This window comes from Anas acuta, chromosome 3, assembly GCF_963932015.1.
Source record: "Anas acuta chromosome 3, bAnaAcu1.1, whole genome shotgun sequence".
Classification (NCBI taxonomy): Eukaryota; Metazoa; Chordata; class Aves; order Anseriformes; family Anatidae; genus Anas; species Anas acuta.
In genome coordinates this window covers 36,901,825-36,925,277 of record NC_088981.1, presented here as the reverse complement: position 1 = coordinate 36,925,277, position 23,453 = coordinate 36,901,825, and the positions used below count along the sequence as shown (strand labels likewise).

The window sequence follows — 23,453 nt, the reverse complement described above, 5'->3', positions numbered from 1 at the left end:
TTCTAATTTTGAGTATTACAGCTTCTTGGGCCTTTCTGAAGTAGGTGTTGTATACAAAATGATCGTGTTCCATATGATCTATTTCTGTAGGAAAAGAGACATATTTTCCTACCTATTATGGAGCGTTCTGATGCAGAGGACAGTTTATTTCTAGCTATATTTTTTCTAGCCCTTTTTTTAGTGCCGTCAGTCTTGTCCTGTGTTATTAGGACAGTAGTTTTCAACACCGCCCACTCTTAGTTGTAAAGCAGTGAGATCATTTAATTTTTCATTTTGTGGGAAGGTTTGCAATTTCATTTTTTTTTCTTAATGCAGGATGGAAAAAAACAAAAAGCTTCATAAATCTTGCTGATCTAGCGATACGTAGTGGATTTTACTGTATTTCACAGAATGTTTTTAAAATGTTTTCAAGATAGAAAAAGGATTGTTCCATTGCAGAAAGGCTGAAATGGAGCATTTAAATCTTACTAAAATTCTCTGCTATCAAGTTATAGAATGATTTTTTCCTCAAAGGTGTCACGTACCTTTCAGCTGATTAGCATTTTCCAGTAATTTGCAACAACTTTAGTTGGTTACCCTACAATCTTCTTTTGAAACAAACCTGCAGGACCTCACAAACAACAAACTGCAAATATTCTGTCTTCATCTGTCATTTTCCTCTCTGTATGAGTGTTTCAGCTGCTCTGTGCCTGTGTCCAAATGAGGCCTTTTCAACATGTTCTGAAGCAGGTGATCTCCTTCCGTCCTTCCTCCAGCTTAATGGGCCTCGCATGAAATCCTCCTCACGCTTATTTTGTGCCAGGTGGGTAGAACACATCTGTCTTTCAACAAGCAGTTATGTTTATAGACATAATGCCTTCTGGAACTGGAAATTTAGGATAACGGAATCAGGAGCCTTCATTAAGTAATGCATAGTACAGCAGCACAGTTCTTGTAAGCACATCACCCCCAAATGCTGCTATGAAAGTGCTCAGGGATAACTTAGAGCATGCTCTCAGTGTTTGGACAATTTAACTACAGATTCCCAGCAGGGATAAAACTGTATTTCTGTGCTCTGACCTTATCTTTGAATTATTTTATGTACATTCTTTCCCTTACCCTGGTATGTATGCATATGTTTTAATAGTGAGAGAGAAAGAGACCAGAAATAAGCTCTCTAAAGAAAAAGTGGAATTGAAACCAATGAAAACTGAGCATGTCTCCAGTGGCAGATTTTTTTTCCCTGTGCCTCCTTTTTGAGTATTTCTATCCTTTCCCATTCTTTTCACACTGAAGTTGAGGAGGACTTGGCATTAGCAGAAGTGTGTTTGCATCTAGTATGAGGGTGTTCCTTTAAAATTAGAGATCTAGGTCTTCTAGGAAGACCTATTTTTGCTGTCTTTGCATGGGCTGTACTGAAACACCCCAACACAATATTCTCACTATAGAGCAAACCAAAAGTTGTATTGTGGGTGCATGCTCAATGTTTCTTCTTTACAGAGTGTGTCATACCAAATAAGTGTCTATGTCAGAGGTCTTAGTCCTAACTCCTACCTACATTTGTAGGTTCTACATGGAGCAAGTAGGGTTCCCAATTCCTCTCAAAAGAGCCACTCAGATAGGGGAAAGCAGTCTTTCTAGCTCTGTAACCTTAACAAAGATTGCAGTATTCCTTCAGAGGAAAATATGCATGACATCTGGAAGCAATTATTCCTTTAAAAATCACTTCTGTGAGTCAACATTGAAAATGCACTCAGTGCTGAAAATGAAAACTAATAAACACTGAAATTTCCAGTTATCCCACAGTCTGAATGACCCACGTTGGAACAAAGTCATTTCTAGAAAGCCTGAGCAGGATGGGCACAAAGCCGGTCTTGGATCCCGAAGCTGTCCAAGCTGTGCTGAAACAAAGAAATAAGGTTTGTATGAAATCAGATAGGGAGCTTTTCTTTCTCTTATATTACAGAAATGGGGTTGGGGGGTTGCAAGGAACCAGGTCACAATGACAGACCTTGCCCATCAAGAAATTGAGCACGGCATTTATGGATTTAGAGACAATTTGTAGTTTTCAGTGATATGACACATGGTGATCTGGCCCTTTTAACACAGTGTAATGTAGGATCACCATGGAGCCGGAAAACCTACAATGAAAAACTAGTGTGGCTGGGGTCTCCTAGGCTAGCAAGGGCGCACAGATACCCTGGAAGTGTACTGTGCTCTGCTGGGTTTCACTGGCAGAGTGGGTCTCAGGACACTTCTGGAGAGGTCAAATGTTGAAGCAGATCCTGTTTTTTTTTTAGATCTCACCAGGTTTTGCCTTCAACTTTTACCCAGTAATATGGGCTGGATGGCTGGGAGCTGGTTTCTCCTCCTTTAGCAGCATTAAGGTGTGCTCCAATATAGTGATTCCTAGACTATCTTATTTAATAGCCAGGCAAGACTATGGATCCTTACCAGGCTGCTACTAGCCTGGTTTCCTAAGGACACATAAGTTGGTCTGGTTGCACAGTGAGTCTGTCTGATACCTACCAGTTGAAGTCAAAGGCTTCAAGTGCCCCATTTCCCAGCTCAGCGTGGGTCAGGGCAAGAGCCCTGATGCTGTTGTGTCAAGCTGTACAACAGATGGTCAAACACCTTCTCCTGTGTTACATAAGATGGAAATAATATTTATGATCATTTAGGAAACTCAAGGGTCATGAAGATCTCCGAGTACCTGCTGCCCTCCAGAAGGACTAGGTGGTAGTGCTGATGAACATATTTGTGCTGATAAACATTGTGCCCAATTTGCATGCCAGCTGGATCAGCTACTTACTTGCTATTCTTCCTGCAACCATAATTTTTATCATAAATATTTTCCAGACGTACATCAGTAGCTCATATCGCTTGGCTGGCAAGTCTAAGACAAGTCTGTTTTAGTAAGCCAGACGGTTTGTACAAAACAAGCTGACTCTGTACCCTAGAAAGTGGTCATTTCCTGCTTCTTCTGAGTCTCCGATCTCTTTCTCAGTACCTACGGTACATCTGCATGCAAATTATGGCAAGAATGCTAGAACTCTACAGGCATTAATGGAGGAAATGGTATTTTGCTAGCTTGCAAGTCTTATCAGCGTTATAGCTCTTTCTTCTTTTCTTTTTTTCTTTTTTTTTTTTTTCCAGTGAAATACTGTTTTTAAAACAACTTCAGGTTTGGTGGGTGTAGGAGGAATGGGTTTGGACCTCAGCTCTTGACCTTGAAGCTGCTGTTTACAACAGCAGTAAAATGTGGCGTCGCTCTGCAGGGCTTTTGTACAGAGAGGGTCTGGCCCTGGTGAGCAGTGCCTGTTATTACAGAGCTGTGACTCCTGCAGGCAAGGAGGGCAAAAAGCACTGTGGGGTATGGCACTGGTGATAAAGAAAAATCTCTCACAAGATTCTGGAAAGAGCATATGGTAGCTTGTGATGAGAGCAGGAGGCACAGCTGGTTGTTTTTCTTTTGAGTTCTCCTGAATTTTCTGTCTCTTTGGGGGTCCCTCCATGGTGGTCCCTGTGCTATGGCTGGTGTGGGGCACCCTGAAGGGCTGTGGGGAGAGAGTCTGGAGCAGTCCCCAGTCTGTGGTGCTGTGTGGGCAACAGGTAATTTCATTTCAGCCTTGCTAAGCGCTTCATTCACTAGCATATCAGAGACCCAAACTCACAACTTAGTGTTTTTTTGTTTGTTTGTTTGTTTTTTTCCAGTGTTTTCTTGTTACTCGTATACTTGTAAAGGCATGCTGAGAAGTCCCCTAAAGGACAGACAGTCTGCTGACATGGGTGCAGAGCATGGCCCTTGCTCTCACTACCTTACCATCAACAGGATGCAAGTCCAAAGGGCTCTGAGACTGCATTTTGACTGCAGGAGGTCCCAAATCCAAGCTCCCCACCTGCTGCTGAGGGGACATAGAAGAGGATACAGTGGTAAGTACCTGCCTTTTTACCTTGACTTTTTGAAGCCTGGTCCGAGCTTCTTTCTGCAATCCTGCTGCTGGTTTTGATGCCCAAACAGGGGGCTAGGCTCTCCTGGAAACACTGGCAGTCTACTGCACTGCTGCATGGGTTGGCTGGGAAGTGGTACCTTAGAAAAGCTCTGCCTCAGTGCAGCAGGAGATCTTTCCTCTGCCGTTTGCTGTTTCAGTTTCACAGAGGTCATCACTTACATCACTTTCACATACGCTCTACTCTGGGCAGATAAGAGGTGATAAAGGAACTTGTTTTATTTTTGTGCCTTGACCTGAGTGATTCACTCAAATGATCTGACGGTGCCCAGAAGACTTGATTAAATAGCTATGATTGGTTAAACAGCAACAACGGCTCTGGCTCTACACTTTGGGGATGCTTCTTTGCACTTTTTAAATCCTGGCCCTGCTGATAGCTGGAGTGTTATCTAAATGCTCTTTCATGGGGGTTTGCCAAAGTGCAAAAGAACCCATCTGAGAAGTGCGGTGCTTGGGTCATTTTTTTAAGATTATGGGTGCAGTGAAGAAACAGCTTGTCCAGTTCTAAATATACTGTCCTTGACAGACGTGAAATAAGTCCACTGATTAAAATAGCTGCCTAGTTCCCAGTTTGAGATCTTACTGTATAACATCAGCGCTTGGCTGCCCTTCTGGTAAACTTGGAGAAGAACCGATTTCCATTTTGCTCCTTTTGAAATGAAAGACGTTTGAGGATTGTCATTCAGGAGGAATGTACCGATTCTAAGAACTTCTAAACAAGGCTCACTTCATAATGAATGGCAGTGGGAGCCCAGATTTATGGTAAGATTATTTGGTTAAACGTAGCCTGAAGCAATGAAAAATGAGCAGCCTAAAAAAGAATTTTGTTGAATATCTTGGCAGTTAAATCAAGTGGCCTGATTTATGAGAAACACTGAGTTATCTTTCTGCAAGCAGATTTGTGAGAGTGCTTTTAAATCCGTGCCCTTTGGAGGGGCAGCTCTTGGTGAGACATAAGGTGTGCCTGCTCCTTCTGAAACATGATGGGACGTGCCTCCCTCTGGCTTTAAATGGCTAGGTGGAATGCTTGGTGGACTGCCAGCTGCCTGAGAGGGATGCTGGTGCTTTCCTGCCCTCGGGCCTTCCTCAGCTGGTGGATGTGCAGGGAGCAAGACCTGGCTGCAGGAGCACGGAGCCCCGCTGAAGGGATGGGTGATGAACTGCAGAGGGATAGAGATGTTTGAGATCCGAGGGGAAACCAAGGGGCATTTTGGTGCCTTTGGTTTGGCACGTGCTGCCAGAGGGACAGCCCACCCCACTGTGGTTGGTGGAGTGGCTCCTTCTCTAGGTGCCCCCCATAAACACACACACATGGTTGGTGTAGCCTGGAACCAGTGGCTGGAGTTAGAGGTGGTGAGTCCCAGCTGACGTGTACAGGTCATGGATGAAACCATGGCTTCATTGCAGGCTCTCAGGCTTTTGCTGTGGGTGTCAGTGGAATCCCCATTTTTCCTGTGATTATTTCTGCAGGTGTGTATGCACTGGCATCTGTGTAAACGTGAATCCGAGAGCCACGCTTTTCATTGGCAAAGCATCCCCTACGTGCCAGTCCCTCTTAAATTTTCCATTCGTCTATCTGAACAGGTCTTATATTGTGTATGTCTCCAGGAGTCTTATTTTTGCCCACGTGAAGCTAACTGCCTATAATAAAGTCGTGATAATTGTTTGACTAAAGTAAGAGCCAAGATTTCAAAATAAGAAACCCAAAACCAAATCCACAGCTATTTTTTTTGAGTTCTAAAAAAAAATCATATTTCCTTTTTAAATGAATCTCTCACGACTTAATAGGAACTTGCTGTTCTGCAAGACACTGAGGGCTTTTTTCAGCACATGCTAATCCTCGAGTCAATGGAAGACCTAAGCAAGCATTTAAAGGTAAGCATGCGCTCACACACTTGCTGAACTGGGACAGAGCACCCAGTGTTTTCCTGAATTGTGTCCCATGTTTCAAAGGAGGCACCTTTGTTTTGCCAAATGGTTCATTTATATATTGCAATGTGCTGAATGCTCAGGATAATCCCATTTGGAGGGAAAGCTACACTTGGGAAAAGCTATTTTCAGTAGCTCTGTTTTCTCTAACCCCATTTTCCTAATTATGATCAGCTAATGCTGACAGACCGGTTCACAGAAATTAAACCCCATTATATACTACAACCAAGTCAATGAGGCCTGGAGTCGGACCCCACTTTAACATAAGTAAAATAAAGATCCCCTGTGGCTTTTAATTCCTTTTTATTTAGTTACTTAATTGAACCTGCACTGCTCTTCCTTTGTAATTGATTACCACACAGAAAAGGTAATGAAACAGAAAACTTTATTTTCCCTCCAGTGATTTTTATGGTTATCATGGAAGTGTTTTTACTGCTTCATTTTGGGACATAAAAATTCTCAGTACAGGCAAAGGGAAATCAATGTTAGTTAATTGAAGGCATTTACATGGTTGGAAGATTAAAAGCTGTTTGTTGCTTTTTGTTGTTGTTGGTAACTCAACTTTGATTTTTCAGAACAGGAATTAATCTGGCATTTGATTGTCCCTTTCTTTTTTCAAAACTGAAAAGTTTGAGGACCTGGTCCAAAACCCACTAAAGCCAAATTGGAATCGTTCCATCTAATTCAGTGGCTTTGGATCATGTTTTAGAAGCACATATTCACGACATATTTATATATGTATACACACACAGATGCCTATCTTCTATATGTGAAGTTTGTCAGAACTGGGATTAATCTTTGAGGAAGATAAGGAAGGATTTTTTTCCCCCTGGATTTAAGGAAAATATGACGTTAATTTCTCAATCCTATTATTTCCTTTAAATCTCATTTCTCTCATGCTTCTAATTTAAGGTGTCGAGTTTCACTTCATTTTGTACACGCTCTCCCTTTTCATTTTCTTCCTTTTTATTTGTTGTCTGTCTTGGCTGCCTTCTGCATGGCAAGGGTCTCCCAGGCTCAATTCACCCAGCAACCAGCAATGCCCACAGCCTCCCCACGCCTTGTGAAGTTATGGATATTTATTTATGATGCACGGTGCTGGCTGAGTGTTAAACAACTCAAGTCTGAAAATCTTAATGAGTTGCCAGCTTTCCCCACCCCTTGCCTTTGTGCATACAGCTTTTTGCCTTGAAGCAATTTTAATAAAGACTCTGTAACAACATGGTGTTGGCATAGCATGAGCAACATTATTCCATCTGTTTCTAGGGAAAATGTAAAAACATGTGTTAGTATAACATTGAGGTTCCAATTTTCAACAGTTAAAAATCAGGCAACACTGAAGTTACAGGCTGCTTTTCAAAGCTATTTAGTGATTTTCATTGCCTTTGTTTTTTGGGAAGCCAAGTTCAGACGCCTTTAAAAAAGTCTCGTATTCAAAGAGCTTTAAGTACCCATCCTTGGAAACTAAAGCTCTGTTAGCTATTTTGGTTCGGGCAGCCAAAATCCTTGCTTTCTGTTGATAGTGTTGCAGAGCTGATATTTTAAAGAGTATTCAGTCTCTCACTGTAGAGATGAATGAGGGCTGTAAAATGGTATTTGCAAACATTCATCTCGATTTTATGAGAATTAACCTTCCATTAGGCAGAGGGCTTGAGCATGCTGATTTTAGTATTTTGCCAAGCTTAGATAGATATTTAAAAAAAGGAGCTTTAAAGGGAATATTCATTTGTGTATGTGTGTGTGTTATCACAGAATCACAGAATTTTCTAGGTTGGAAGAGACCTCAAGATCATCGAGTCCAACCTCTGACCTAAAACTAACAGTCCCCACTAAACCATATCCCTAAGCTCTACATCTAAACGTCTTTTGAAGACTTCCAGGGATGGTGACTCCACCACCTCCCTGGGCAGCCCGTTCCAATGCCTCACAACCCTTTCAGTAAAGAAATTCTTCCTAACATCTAACCTAAAACTCCCCTGGCGTAACTTTAGCCCATTCCCCCTCGTCCTGTCACCAGGCACATGGGAGAACAGGCCAACCCCCACCTCGCTACAGCCTCCTTTAATGTACTTATACAGAGCAAATGATGATATATGATATATGATATCATATATCATCATGATGATATATGATGATATATACAAGTTATGATGATATACTGGGCATACTTTTGACTAAACATCACGTTTTAAACAGTGATGATAGAATATCCTGTCAGTTCCATGGTGTTGATTTGTGCCAAAAATCTAATTTTATGAGTTACATAGGTACTGTCAGGAAACAAAGTGATGTAGCATGTGGCTTCCTGGCATTTGTACCTAGTGAGAACAGCTTTTACTGTCAGTGCTGCAAACTCAAACCAATGTTCACAGGGAGGTACTCATCAGCACAGGGCAGCGTTACTGCACAAGGTGTAGAGCAAAAGTGGTATTGTACAAATCAAGTGATTGTAGAGCAAACTGTGAACAGGGACCTGATGCTACAAACAAGGAAGAACTGGTTGGAGATATCAAAGTTGGAGGAAGCCTTGGCTGCTGTGATCATAGGATAGTGGAGTTCAGGATCTTAAAAGATGGGAGAAAGGCAAAAAGTAGGACCACAATCCTGGATTTCAGGAGAGCAGATTTCAACCTCTTCAGGGATCTGCTTGGAAGATTCCCATGGTTTATGGCCTTGGATAGAAGAGGGATCCAGGAGAGCTGGCTCCTCAAGTCCATCCCAAAAAGCAGAAAATCAAGTGTGGGTGGCAGGAGGCCTGTATGGATGTGCAAACAGTGCTGAGGTGCATTCAGACGGAAGCAAGTGAGGTGGAAGCAGGGGGAGGTCACCCAGGAGTACTGTAGAGATGATGTCTGAACTTGCAGAAATTAGATTTCAGAAAGCTGAGGCCTAATTGAATCTGGTGAGAGATGTGCAGAGCAACAAGAAAGGCTTCTGCAGGCATAGGAACAGCAAAAGGATGAGAAGGGAAAGCATGGGACCACTGCTGAATGGGGCAGGGGAACTGGTGACAAATGACATGGAAAAGGCAATGGTACTTAGTGCCTTCCCTCCTTAGTCTGTACTGCTAAAATTACCCTCCAGGTGTCCCAAGCCTCTGAGGCCAGAGGGAAGATCTAAGCCAAGAAAGAAGGACGAAGGGAAAATCATGCTTCACCATCTAGAAGGAGATGAACAGGAGGGTTGGACCAGGTGACCTCCAGAGGTCTCTTCCAACCAAACAGTTCTGCAAACACTTCACAGAACAGACACCATACAACAGGTGAGTCACCACACGTCATGGCTCTTAACTTTTAATTGTAAAGTAGAGTTCAGAACAAAAGTAGTCTGAAGGATTTTTTTTTTGTTGTTGTTGTTGTTTGTGTTTTTATAAAGTTTTTCAGAAAAATACTTGTGAAGAATGAATGTGTATTAAAAAATGGAAGGTCAATTTGTGAATGATCCATTTACCAATCTTATACTAAATGTATGATAATTATCATTAATGCTTTAAGCAACTCTTCTACTGCTTACTTTGCATGAGTGTGTACCAGCATGACTGTACACCAGCCTTTGGTTTGATTCTTCTGTCACCAGCAGGCATCAGTCGAATTCATGACTGATACTTATAAAAGTATTTGGAGCTCTCCTTAAGAGTTAAATAGCTCAAGGCTTCTTGCAGGTTGATCTTTGAGATGTTCATGTATAGAGTTCCCTCTAAAAAAAAAAAAAAAACAAACACACCTGTTTAATATGTTACATAAGAGTAGTGGAGAAATACATTTCTTTATTTAAAAAACAACTGATATGTATGCTAGGTATGGATGCCAGACTCTACTTTATGTGATAATGTTTACTTGTGGTTATTCTACTTGATGCATGCAATAAATTCAATATACATGGTACTGCTTACCCCAAACCTATAGGTAGCGTGTGGTTCAGAGGTGGTGTTGATGGTGCTGGTGGCAGCAAGATGTGTATGGTTTTTTTGGTCTATTTTCTTTCTGTCTGGACATTAGGAAAATTTACTTTGGATGCCATAGTAGGCTGTAGTTAGATGCAGGAAAACAATTTTACAATGGTTGCTGTGCTATCTGATGTGGTCAATTGCAAATAAATCCAAACACATGCTGAGAAGCAGCCTCTGTTCCTCCTCACCCTTTTGCATATATGGCTCCAGTTGTGCTCCCCAACACGGAGTGCGTGAGCCTTTCACCCCCCTGTGAGCAGTCCAGCATCCCCAGCAGCTGTGGACTGCCCTTGAGACCAGCAGAGATCCTGCTCGCCAGCCCTTGGCAGTGGTTCCCTGCGAGGGGGACCTGGGGGGACCATTCACATCCCCTGACCGCCAGAGCTTACTGCTCACAAATTCATGCATTTTTTTTCATGAGGTGTGACTCATCAGAGTCATCAAGCTGCGACCTCGTAAAAGTGGCTTTTGTAGAGCGATAGAAACCACAAGATCCCATTACAAGCCATTTTGTTTTCAGTGACTAATGGAAGGTCAGCAGTAATCAGACGAGAGGAAATTCTTAACTCTTTCTCAGATTCCCTTTTTCCTCTTTAGTAAAAGCAAAGCTCACCAATAAATGAAATTCATCTCAGGTGGGTATTCTTTGTACACAATGCACCAGTGCCTGGTTACTTGACATAAGATTGCCAAATGTCTGTCCATTTTTTTTTTTTTTTTTCTTCCTGCAAAAACTGTTTGCTGCTTGTAAATACATTTCAGCTACTTCAAAGTTCTTAAAACAACTTTTTTTTTTTTCTTTTTTTTCATTCACATTTGTGATTTTATGGATCATATAAGTGAACATGGTAAGGAGGAAAGTGTCAAGGTTGCAGGCCAGATTCCTGGAGCAGATGAGCAGACCTTCAAGGCCAGACAACAGAACAAGCCGATGAAGTCAGTGTAGCCTGGCTCTTCAGTCAAAATTGCAGCATTGGGACTCAGGAGGTCTCACTCGTTAATTTAATTGCACATAACTAGCTAAATGAAGAGGGTAAAAGGGCAAACAGACACAGAAACACATTTGCAAGCTTACAAAAAAGTTGGGTTGCATGTGCTGTTGGACCTGTTAATGTAAGTGATTCGACGTAGACTGACTTTCGGACCTATGCAGAGATCTTGTAAAATTAATGTGCATGGTATGCTGAAAAATGTAGGCACATGGGGCTCATGAGCAAGGACTGGGAACTGAGCTTACGGCTGACAGAAGGGGCAGTGCATGAACTGGGAGGCAGGCTATGGAGCAGCATATATGCTTTAATCGTATAATTATTTTTAATGTCTGTTACGGGTCACTTTGACCTGGGATGAGGTGGTAGATTAAATATAGATGCAAGACTCTGTGGTGTAATGGGCTCAGCATTGTGCTTAATATTGAGGGAGGACTATTGCTGGGGCCAGAGACCTACCCAGCCAACACTTCGCTAAGTGACCTTGAAGTCAACATGAATGTATGCGATATAATGCAAGCAATTACGTGTCATATTTTTCTGCCTCTCTTCCCATATTGCTTCCTCCATATTGTTATATCTATTTTCAGCTCAGCGCAGGCCTGGGGGATAGTAGCAGATGACTCATGGACTGGACACCAGTGGCAACGCATTTACCCCGTGTCTGTTGGCTGAGTGCTACTGACTGAAATCGCTGGCTCTACCTCAGTTTGCAGCAGCAAAGTGTCTGGTCTTGCTCGGATCTACTTGAGAAATGGCACTTACTGTTCTTATCCACATTCTCACCTTATGAAATCTCTGAGTGTGTGCCAAACTATCTCATGGCTTACCTCCCCCACAAGGGTGGACAGATTTAGGGAAGCTCTAAACAGCACAGGTAAGTGGAGTGATTTTTTTTTTTTTTGAGTTCCTTATTTGTCTCTGTAAAGAAAACTTCTAAAAATGGCTTGTAATTGCAGGTGAGGAGATGACACTTAGCAACAAATGAGCATCTGTGCAATTCCTCCCAGCCACAGTCCAGGGGAGTTCAGGAAGCTGTGTATAACCACAGGGACATTTTTTCCCCAGCTTAAGTAGCTGGTGCCATTATAGGACTTATTTTCTGAAATTTGGCCCAAAGTGGTTCTAAAATCTATCTCCATGGCAGGGACAAAGAGAAGAGAGGCTTTTAAGACAGACATCTCAGTAGAAAACCTTACAGGCAGTGAACTAGGAGAACCTCATCATGTGAAACATGGACTTCTCAGTGGACACCTGGTATTGTGCCTGGCCTCTGGGTCATAAGGAGGTGTCTTCACTAGGCAGTGTTGTCCCAGGCCTGAGAACCAGCTTCCCCTTCCAAGTCTGGTGCTGCATCCAGCTGGGGTCACCAATCTGGTGAGGTCTTGCAGGTACTGGGGGAAAACTGTGCTCCTTCTAGCAGTGCTTTGTATGGATGCCTACTTGGGACTGTATAACGGCAAAGCTGTGCCATCTCCAAGGATACACAATAATGAAACTCAGGGGCTTCTTCTCAGGTGGCTGCATCTTTAAATGAGCAAAGCTAAATAAAAAGAGCATTATCAGAAGGCCTGAGTCTTTTGGAGTTACGGGTCAGTCATGTTGCTCAGCATCTATGTACCTATCACGTTCTCTATTTGATGAAACTAAAGCAAAGATGATTAAAACCAAGGAAATGAGCCAAAGTGACCCCTTGCTGGATAAATTGAACATAGTGACAGATTAGAGGCAACAGCAGGCTATCCTGACTAGAGCAATATACAGTTGATGGATCTGATGCAATACACAAATGCTTCTTTCTTATGGATTTTACTGGAGTTCAGACATTTCCTGCCCCTGACAAGCAATGAGAAGAGATTTTTCAGGTTTCTTCTTATAAAATTTTTCATAATGGCATCTTCTGTATGGTCTTCGGTAGCAGCAAGATAGGTATCTCTTAGAAGCCCTAGAGACAAGCATAAGAACATTTCGATAAAATGATGACTGACTCCATTCCCTTCTCCGTATGCTTTTTTTGATCCACTTAATGACCCTCATTTAATGACTTCCTTTCTGCAGTACCAGGGGATCACTGACTGGGCATTCCTTAGTAGTTTGGGTCTAGCGGCTATTTGGCTAAAGATGAATGGAGTTATGCTTTCATTGGCTTGCTTCTGTTGTTTTGCTTTCCACTGCCTGGGAACTTTGTGAAAAAAAATCATCAAAGTAAATAGTCTGTCCAATACTGCAGTGATGAGTCCTGAGGAGAAAAGTAGGCTGCATCATTTTTAGTACAGAACAAAACCCCTTAATCTGGGGACACCCAAAGATATGCCAAGCTGTGCTAGAGGTAGAATTCATCCGTTCAAATCCAAGAGTAAAAAGGGGCTTTACATTTCTGTGAAACAGGGCTTAGATACTGCACTCAGCTTTCTGCCTGGCATTAGGAGTAACTGCTCACAAAGTCAGTGAAATGTATTGTGCAGTGAACCCTATATTCAAGGATGTATTCAAAATCCTTGCACAAATATTGAGTATTTGAAGACCTAAAGTAATTGACATCCTGTCACAGAGAATGTGATTTGGATCTTTTTCTGGGACATCGATTTACAGGCTTCAGCTTTGAACATCAATAAAAGTGACCTTAAAATGGTCTCACAATGATGGAAGAATATTTGTTGGAATAAAGTGTATATATAAAGTGTATATATAACATGCATAGCAGCTGAATGGAAGATAATCAGATAAAAATATTGATGTGGAGATCAAATAAAAATCTAGCATCTTGCATAATCAACTTATATGAATGAAACACAATAATCCAGAGACTACTCTAAACAATTATTTTCTAAAATCCTACCTTGCTTTGACCTTTTCAAACTCGCCATTAAAATAAAAATGTGGAAAGGAAACTCATTAGGATTCTGAATATTAGTTTTTACTTTGACCTTACAGCTCATGCAGGAAAATTGTAAGTGACTCTAAGGAATACTTAATAAAATACATCAGAAGTCCAGAGTGAATATAGCTGTGAGATATAGTATTGCACAAGCTGCTTTTAGATTGGCACTAATCAGTTGCTACCTGCCAGGATGGTTGATAGGATCTTAAGCAAATGCCTGAGGGCTCATCACTTCTTACTGAGGTGAAAGCAAGCCCATGGTCCCTGCTATTAAACTGATAAAGCAGCTCCCTGAGTCCGTTATGGCTTTGCTTTACAGCTCTGGCATTTGAGAAGGTCTACCTGAATAACTCTTCCACCACCGCGCAAACCCGGGGACCAAATGTTTGTGGCTTGGTACCCTGTTGGGTGTTTGTCTGGGTTGAAGAGGCAAGGCTGGTGAGCTGATGTGTGTCACCATGCTTGGGGCCATTTTCCTAGACATAAGCACCAGGCATGGGCGAACCAAAGCTGTCCTAAGATATTCAAGAAGTAAAACCATTGAAGACTGCAGGTGTGCTCTGTCCATCTGTGGCTTGGCAGAACATAAAACTCACCACCACCTGAGGTTGACATAGTATAGGTGCTCTTGGAAGAACAAGCACATATGAGATCACTTTGGCTTTCCCTTCAAACACCTGTCATACACAATGCACAGCAAACTGGACAGATCCTTTTTGTTCTTGTGAAGTGCAAAAGGAGAACAGACACAGAGATATACATGAGAAAGATATTTTTCATTCTAGATGAGCAAGTGGTAGACAGGAAAGAACTATAAAGTTATTGCTTGTGAAGTTTGTATGCTGTGTATTTAAGTGGATACTGGATATGATAAATTTATGCTCTCCTCCTCTTTTTAAAAATGTGAATGACATACTTCAGCTGCAGAAATTTCAGCAATGGTTGGGTATGGGGTATTAGCTGCATACCTGTGCACTGAATCCCACTAATTCTGTTGCATCAGACAAACTGAGAGTTTATTTTCTCTTTTTGCAGAGGAGGAACATGGTTTGCTCTCTTGCTTTTACTTAACTGGCCAACAGGTGAATCCTGAGCGAACAGGTCAGCTCAGGAACCGGAAGGATCTAAAGAGATCGACATAACAGTAAGTGTCAACATTCACAAAAGTTCTTTTTCTTACTCTGTGAAAGCAGCACATGCACATTCTCAGTGCTACTGGTTACTGAAAGCCCCATTTTGTAACCTGGGCTTCAGGCTGTGCCCCTCCAGCCACAAACAGGTACATCTTTTGGAGATAATGCAAATTTGCAATTGCTCATGGGAACAAGGCAGATTTTTTTCCCTGCTCTTCACTTTATGTGGTGTGTAAAATTTGGCCCTAAGAGTTACAGTAGAGTGCAATTGGTTTAGCAATATATGGGGACGTGAACCCTGATGTAAGTCATTTAAACAGGTGCCATGTCATATTAATTGCAAACAAAGGGCTTGCTGCACCACCTATCTGGTTGCATTAGTCAAAGTTAATGAATTATTTATTTATTAAGAAATGTCCTCCGGCATCTTCACATTCAGCTGGAAATTTTTCAGATGGCAGTTCAGGCCCTGCAGCTCAGCAGAAGCATACAGTTAGCTATGAAGTGTGCCATCAGCATCATCAGCGGCAGCAGGAAGCACAGGGGAAGGGTACTGGAACAAGTTTCCTGTACTGTATTTTTCCAACCCTTATAATAATTGCCCTCTGTGTTGGCCTGTGTTGCTCTGATTTCTGTGCCCTTCCCCTCTTATCTCCCCAGCTACACCTGAGACTTCACTTCCCTCCAGTTAACGTAAGTGGTCTTATTTCCTTTGAGTCTTACCCATGGTCACCTGTATACAATATGCATTATTCCTTTGATTTGCTGTGTGCTGCTTTTACACTTCTGTTAAGTTAACTTATTCATGATGTTAACATTAAGCAAGTGCTTAAATCTTGAGCTTTAGACTATGTCCAGTGGAAGTGAAGAGAGAGAGATTGCAGATTATTCTTTAACACCTATCATCATCCTTTCCAGGGTTTATTTGCCATTATTACCAAAATTGGCATATCTATCCCATTACGTGGCTCTTTATAAAGCCTCTGCTCTTTGTTGTTTATATTTGCTTCCTTCAGCATTTAGCAGGTTCCTTGACACCTCCTGCTCTCTTCTGTCCTGTGCTGCCTCCTGTGTCCCCAGGACCTCAGGCAGAGCCCTCCTCCCCTGAAGGGCCTCTCCACGCTTGCTGCTGAGGTGAAGCATGGTTGAGGCCTCACCTCGAGTACTGTGTACAGTTTTGGGTGTCACACTATAAGAAGGACATCAAACTATTAGCATCCCAAAGAGGGCTGTGAAGATGGTGAAGGGTCTGGAGGGCAAGAAGTACGAGGAGTGGATGAAGTCACTTGGGTTGTTTAGCCCAGAGAAGAGACTGAGGCCTCATGGCGGCCTGCAGCTTCCTCACGAACAGAGCCTGGGCTCCCAGCATCTGCTGTGTTGACCCACACATTTGACAGGATGAGGAGCACCAAAGCCAAGCCTTCTCACTGCAGCACATAGGTTTGCATCTCATTTACTCACAAAATTGTCCAAAATCACACAGTGTGCTTATCTTCTGTTGAAACTCTTGGAAGCAGCCCGTCAGCCACAGAAGTTGAAACAAATTAATTGTAGAGCTTGTTTTTTCTTCTTTGTGTGTCCCAACTTCAGAAGTGAGAAGGATTGCTATGTCTGTCACATAGCAGTGTTCTGGGACTTCATTCACTAATGCATTTAATGCAGATTCAATCTTGAAGTGAGAAGTCCAGCAGAAGGAAAAGTCACTGCAATTAGTAAAGCAAAATCATATCTCATTTTAATCTTAAGTTCTTTCATATAAGTGATCATAACAGCCAAGTCACTTGTCTCTACTGGGATTTAGCCTCAGAAGAAAAGATTGCAGCCTGATGAGCTATGCCATGACTGCTGCTTGCCACTTGGTTTCTTCACAGAGGTTGGACGTGGCAGCATCTTGCTGTCATGATTGCTGCACAGACCAGCTAGGAAATTAAATGTTTCATTATGATAATTTCGATACTTGCACTGATTTCCCATGGACTCATAATTGAAGACATCACAAAAGAAAACAAACCTCCCCCAAACAATTGTGTGTGTCTAAATCACCTACATATGTTTCTTGTTCCTTGCTATGCATGGGTTTCTTTTTAATATAGCTCTTGGCACGACAGAAACCATGCTGGTGACATTACTGGTATTGTTGGCCTGGAATGTTTTTAATAACACCAAGCTTGTTGGTACAGAGCGTGAATTAGTTGTCAGTTCTTGAGAAGTCAAAATTTAATTGCTGATCAAAAGTTTAAAATATGATTTGTATTAGCGACGGTTTTCCATATAAATTCTTTCTTATGACCATTAGGCAAGAAGCCAAAAGCTGACAGCATGGCAGCTCTGCTCAGCAGTCACAGTTTGGAGCGCAGTTCCAGGCTTCTATTCCTGACTGAATTTCTCATGTTTTTCAGAATTTTTGATTTTTTTTTTTCCTTTTGGCAGGAAAAACTGAAAATAAGTTTAGGCCAACCTGAAATAAATCTTTCCCCCATTCTACTTTTCCAGGACAGCTGTCAAGCTGACAGATCAGTTACTGCACAGCTCTCTCTATTATGCTCTGTATAAACCCCCAGTTCCTACCAAACTGTTCTCCATCACCCTGCCTTCTTTCATAGCCGTTACAAAATGGGCATGAAAGCAAAGTACTTCTTGCAGGTACCTCTACACTAAGTGAAACTATAGAAGTAGCAAGAATAAACCAAAGTAGAAATTCTTACTGAGTTCAGCTCCAAATATATTGTTTTAACAGGTGACTCTGCCCTTCCTGTTGGTGTTGAGATTATCAGCCCGCGAGTATTGTTCCTTCTTTCTTCTGACTTGTACGTACCTCTTTGGACGATGTAGTGTGCAAACCCATTGTTCATACTCCACTGAAGTGCTGTTAATCTAAGAGATAGGAAATTGCTAGTTCAGAGGTAGGGGAGGAGAAAGAGATTTACTGTGGGAAAAAGCACCAGGAGCCCACTGGTGGAGGGGAGCTGAGGACAGTGATGCATCAGCACCCCAGGGTCAGAACTTTCCTTCTGCAGCTGTGTGTGTTTGTGAATAAATATGTTAATCCTGTATTAATGATGCCAAAACCTTCTTGTCCTAGTGGCTGGCAAAGGAGCCTGACCTATTGCTCCCATAAGCTCCCATCTGTGTGCTGAACTCCTCCACAGATCCCCAGAAGTATCTGTTCTAAGGCATGTGCCAGGGCTGGTTTACCCTTCATGGCCAACAGTCTCTTTCCAAAGCAAATTCCTTTCTCCTTTTCCCGGCTGCATATTTCTCTGAGCTCATTTCTTTACCTACACTGTTGTCTGGAATTTGCCTTCAAGATAATCCTGTCAGTTAATGTTTGCACCACGTTTGAAAAGCCTGAAGTGCCACAATTCATTATGATTTCTTTTGTTTTCTTCCCGATACTCTTTCCAAGTCCAGATCGCAGGCACACAAATACCCGTCTGTATCCTCTTGCCTTGAATCTCAACAATTGATCCCTGTTCTCAGTCCCTGTCTTGTTTAACTCCTGTACTGCTGGATGTACAGTGTGGAACGGGTCAGAGTTACAACCAGTGTCACGATTACAGTATAAAGTAATTAACAGTGTTTATGTCTGCTTGTAAAAGCTGGTGTATGCCTAGTGCATTTCTGCAGTGTGTGTAGGTAGAATCAAGAGGTTATCCTTGCTTCCTAGGGTGTCTTTTCTTTCCTTCTGTCTGCCCGTTGGCTGCAGACCTCTCAGGATCTTCTCTGTTTCTTCACCAGAGTATCAGAGGATGTGGGAACTTGCTGAACACAGATGAAGTCTGGGAAGATGGATTTGTGCTATAAACTTGTATTGAGTGCGTGCGAACTATTAGAGGAGGGTTTTGGCTGTATGGTTTCTTTTTCTTCCCCCCTCCCAAATACTCGCATTTCGGGAAAATTTCTGTGGGAAGTTTTAGTCTTTAAATACAAAGGCCACCACAGTAACACATATCAGGTCTGTGCTCCAGAGCATGTGGTTCAGAGTTGCTCATGCAAGGATGTTATGGGGAAAATCTCAAACAACAGCTTCTGCTTTGGAAACAGACCAACAGTTTTGCTCAAAATATTCACAAATCTTCAGGCTGGACAGAGTCATCGAGGTCGATTCAGAAAAAGTGGTTACAGCTTGGCAAAAGGAATACAATGAAAGGAGGGCAGAGTGCAGGAGTGCTGAGTACCAGGGTCTATGATATGAAAGAAACTGGTTACAGCAGTGCTTATTCTGGAGTGCACATAAAAATACAGCTAGGGCAGAAAGGCAAAGAAAGAAAAAAAATCTCTCCAAACAACCTCTTCTGTGGTAGTCTTGTTTCCTGAGGGACAGACCTCTTTCTGACTCTGATGAGTTCAAGTAAACTGCTCTTGTGGTATCAGAGGTGGTATTTTTAGTGGGCACAAATGAGCATGGTTGCAGTGGAAATAGCAGCTGCCCAAATTTTCTTTTCTGAATTCATTGCAGCTGGCTTTGGTGACACTCCATGTTAAGTGGGAAGAGCCAGTGGAGCATGGCATGGCATTACTTGTTTTCCTCATCTCTTAATTTTCCAGGCTGATAAACATGGTAGGGGAAATGCACACACACAATTAATATTAAAGTTTGCGGTTGGAATGACTTAGCTACAGAATTTCCCTGCAACCACAAGGGCTCAGTTCACCCAGAAAATCCCAAGGCAGCCTCCGCATTGGTCTTTGCATCAGCACAGGCCCTCTATGAGAAATATTTCCCTTTGGCTCTGGTGTGCCCTGGGCTGATCCACTTCCAAAATTTCAGTCAAATGTGTGTTCACCAGCATGGCTCTCAGCTGCCTGGGCCCCAACCAACACCAGTAAGGCTTGTATGTGTACGCCTCGAGGTACTCTTGTTGTGGCCAACAGCCTGCTCATGCTCTGCCTTTAGTTTTCTTCAACACTGAACCTTTCTTTTGTCTGTCCATCACGTCTTCTTTCCAAGCTATCAGAAATCTACTCCTCACTTTCCCCTCCTCGTTCCTCTTCTTGCCCAGATCCTGCTTATACTCGCTTTGCTCCCCCACAGAGAAAGGCAACCCAGGAAAACAGGCTCGTGAAGCTGTGAGAATTGCAACTGGAGTTTTCATCCAGGCTATGAACTTACAAGGTTTCAGAGAATAAGGGATGATTTAAAATGGGATGCTTGGATAGATCAAGACTTGCATAATGGATGTCTTTGACTTTATTTCAGGTAGTTTACTCTGCTCTCAGGTTCTACTTTTCCGTTCCCCAGCACTCCTACCTCTGACTTTATTCTCAGACTTTCCTGTCTCATCCCTGCTGTTTGCTTGCTGAGGTGCTTTGGCTGGGGAGAGGACCTGTTTTTACTAGCACCCACTGGACGAGTTGTTTTTTTCCAGGAGATTTGCCAGCTGCGGCTGAAATCTCCTGAGCAAAAGAAAAACCTGTCAAAATCAATAAGCACAGCTGCCTTAGCTTGTCCCCAGACTCTCCTGCACATGCTGCACTTCAGCAAAATTTCTTGTTGAAGCAGAGATTCAGCCTCCCTGTGTTTCCATCCTGTGCAGGCCCCGTCCTGAGCTCAGGGCACCAGCCCAGGCCCTCCTGAGCGAGGTCCTTGTGCCCTGCTCAGCCTGCTCACACCTGTGGGACTGCAGCAGCTCAGAGGTTCCAACTTCTGCTTTAACTTTGAGCTAATTGCTGGTGGAGGACAAAAGCTCACCACAGGTCTTTTGTTTGGCTCAGCAACCTTTCTTCCTCCTAATTGAAGTCTTGAACCTGAAGCGGCTCCAGCAGACAGGAGAGTGTAGAAGCTGCAAGAAAACACAGCGTGCACCCCGAAAGAAAAGGAAAAACAGATCAGACTGTTCTTAAAATTAAAAGACTGACCAAAACATCTCGATGAGACATGAAGACACTAATGAGTCACACCCCAGGATGGGCTAAAGAGTAATACAAAAAGGCTTCTTGTTTCAGTCCCCAGCTGGGGCCAGACAGTTGACTCTTCACTACCAGCTGGTCTATTTTCCCTCTTCAGCGGGTTACTAGCTGCCATTTAGGATGAAATAATTCCTTTTGGAGAAAGACGTGTGAAAAGAAACAGAGAACCCCACTCCCCATATTCATCCAACCAACAAGAATAGCATTCAGCAGATTCTGGTATCATGAAACCAGCTAGCCTTTGCTTCAAACTCTGTCTGATTATTTTGAAAATGAATCAAGCAGCACCCTTGAGGTTTTTTTCTTCCATTTCCACTAGACATTAGCAAATAAACTGTTCTGCTATGAAAAACAGCTAGCTTTTCACAACTGACTTTCTGTCTTTTGCAAACAGGTTTTTGCAACATCTTTTTGAGAAGACAGTCTTATATTATTTCTGATAAGCAGTTTACCAGGACAGCTCCAGTTTAAATCAAATTCTAGCAAAAACCTCCAGCTTCTGTGACCAGAATTCAGTGCTGCCATGGGTGGATATGCTTTAGCCAAGGCAGAAGATTGGGAATCAGGAGCAAAATGTGCCAAAAGATGAGGACAGGGCAGAGTTCTGGCATCCTCCGTTGTGGTTTTCTTCATTGCAAGGGGTGCCAGGATGAACTCATTTATTCCTAATGCAATTGTGACTGTGCTTGTGTTTGTGTGTGTTTGCATGTAATAAAGCTAGGGAAAATTCCTTTTGTTTCTGAATTAAGCCCCAAATTAACATCCAGGACATACCTGGAAGGTCTACTTATGAGTGTTTCCAGGAATGCTGTAGCCAAAACTGCTGATCCTGACCCCGAAGATGAGGCCTCGTATCTTCTGTCTCTTAAGATCTGGGCCTCCAGAAGGCAGTGACTGAACCTCGTGAGGCAGCTGAGAGGACCACAGCTGAGCAGCAGGAGCTGTGTAGGTACTGCTGGGACAAGGCAAGGCAGGGCGAGGGTCCTGAGACTGCCCCAGAGCTGACCAGGGACCGTGAGCCCCATGGGAGCACCCACCACAGCCCTCACCTTGGGAACCAGAGGGGAACAAGGAGGAACACAAGGGCACGAGGCCTGGGGAATGAGGACCTACTTGCTTCCTTCATACTTGCGTGACATGTAGTCACGTCACGGGCAGAGTTAAAGCAGTTGGGGTGAGCACTTTTGTCCAGCAGCCTTGGGGAAAGATGTGAGCAGCAGCAGCAATGCTTCTGCTGGAGCTGCGGCTTCCATCAGCGAGCACACGGGTGCTTTGCTGTGAGCTCTCTTGCAAGCATGCAAGTGGTTCCAGACACACAAAGCTTTTGTGGTAGGCCTTAGCCTATTTGTCACTTTCATTAATATGCTCGGCAACGAGTTCAGCGCACCTGCAAGATAAATGAGATGTCCCCTTCCATCACCCAGCGTTACGGGAAGCAGTTTTGCTGATACAATGCAGGGAATGGAAACTTGGCTGGCTGCGGGTCTGACGGCCCAGACTAGAGTCAGATCAGCAGCGCTGCGACTGGCATGTTATTGTGCGGTGTTAGGGGAGATGAATGATGGCTATGTTTGGGCAAATCGTTTCCATCGTTTGAGAGAGAAAAGCAGCTCAATGTTGATCCAGATTTAGTAATCCCAAAGTTCTCTGTGGGTTCAGCTGGAAGGCACATCAACTTGATGTGCATTGGATTTTGGTGAGCATCTGCTTGAAAAGCAGTGTTTTATGATCATCCTAACCCTCTGGGCTCACCTAATAAAGCAGCTCATAAGTAATTTGTAAGTTTTGGGGAGGTTTCAGTCACTCTTTTCTAGCTCATATATATATATTTTAAAATTGCAGTATAATTACATGCACACCAATAGTCCGAGAGACTTCTTGAATGCCATTAGGAGAAGCATCATACCCAAACATCGCCAATGTTAGCTGAAACTTCAGAAGCCTGAGCCAAGCTAAGAGACACAATTTTTCCTTCCTTCCTCCTTCTATTTTTCACCCTTTTCCTCATAACTGCATCTAAAAATACTGTGCCCTGCTTGCCTCATTTGCTAACTAAAACATGTATACCTGCTTGTTAAGCTGTAATTTTAGCTTCACTTTGATTGATAGCTTAAGTAGGGAAGGTTTGAATTTTCATCTTGCGCAGACACATTCAAATTATGTGGCAAGTCTGTCGGATGCATTGCTTTTGTAGTCATCATGCAGACTGGAGCTTCCCAAATGACTGAAAAAAAAAGTTTAAATTAATTTAAAAAATTGTAGTTTATTTTTTTAATTTTTATTTTTATTTCTCCTGTTTTAGCTAGTGCTCTAAGAAGGTCAGTAAAGCGCTCGGTGTTTTGGAGTCGTGGCTGCATACCTTCTGAGTGAAGTGCAGCCAAAGCTGCAGCTGCAGCTCCCTTCCTGTCCGCGTTGCTCAGCGGGCCGGTGGGAGCCGAGGGCGCAGGCTGCCGGGGCTGCCAGGCAGGACGGCTCCTGCTCCCTTGTTGCTGCTGGCCTGGGGCCAGGGTAAGACCAAGTGAGGGAGATGCTTGAGTGGTGTGGCTAGAAAAACGCTGCTTTTAGTTGGGACCCTTAAAAACCATCATTATCAGAGTGTTTGCTCCAATTGCACACTCTGGAGCATCATGTTAAATTTGTACCTACCCGTGTGAACTACTGCCCGGTGTGGGC

The 23,453-nt window shown here is 43.0% G+C and overlaps 2 long non-coding RNA genes across 5 annotated transcripts in view; both read left to right on the top strand.

Moving 5' to 3' along the window:
• Positions 1-1,779: 1,779 nt before the first annotated feature.
• On the top strand, positions 1,780-9,174 carry LOC137852989 (uncharacterized). 2 transcript variants are annotated; one of them, XR_011094133.1, is made up of 4 exons: positions 1,780-1,898; positions 3,694-3,912; positions 5,778-5,864; positions 9,003-9,174. It is a non-coding gene; the product is annotated as an uncharacterized lncRNA (long non-coding RNA). The 2 variants fall into 2 exon arrangements; XR_011094134.1 differs by lacking the exon at positions 1,780-1,898 and adding an exon at positions 3,191-3,591.
• Positions 9,175-10,753: 1,579 nt separating this feature from the next.
• Positions 10,754-23,453, top strand: part of LOC137853840 (uncharacterized) — a 60,144-nt gene continuing 47,444 nt past the window's right edge. For all 3 annotated transcript variants that reach the window (XR_011094756.1, XR_011094754.1, XR_011094755.1), the window contains exons 1-2: positions 10,754-11,733; positions 14,773-14,881. This is a non-coding gene — a long non-coding RNA (uncharacterized lncRNA). The remainder of the gene's footprint in view (positions 11,734-14,772; positions 14,882-23,453) is intronic.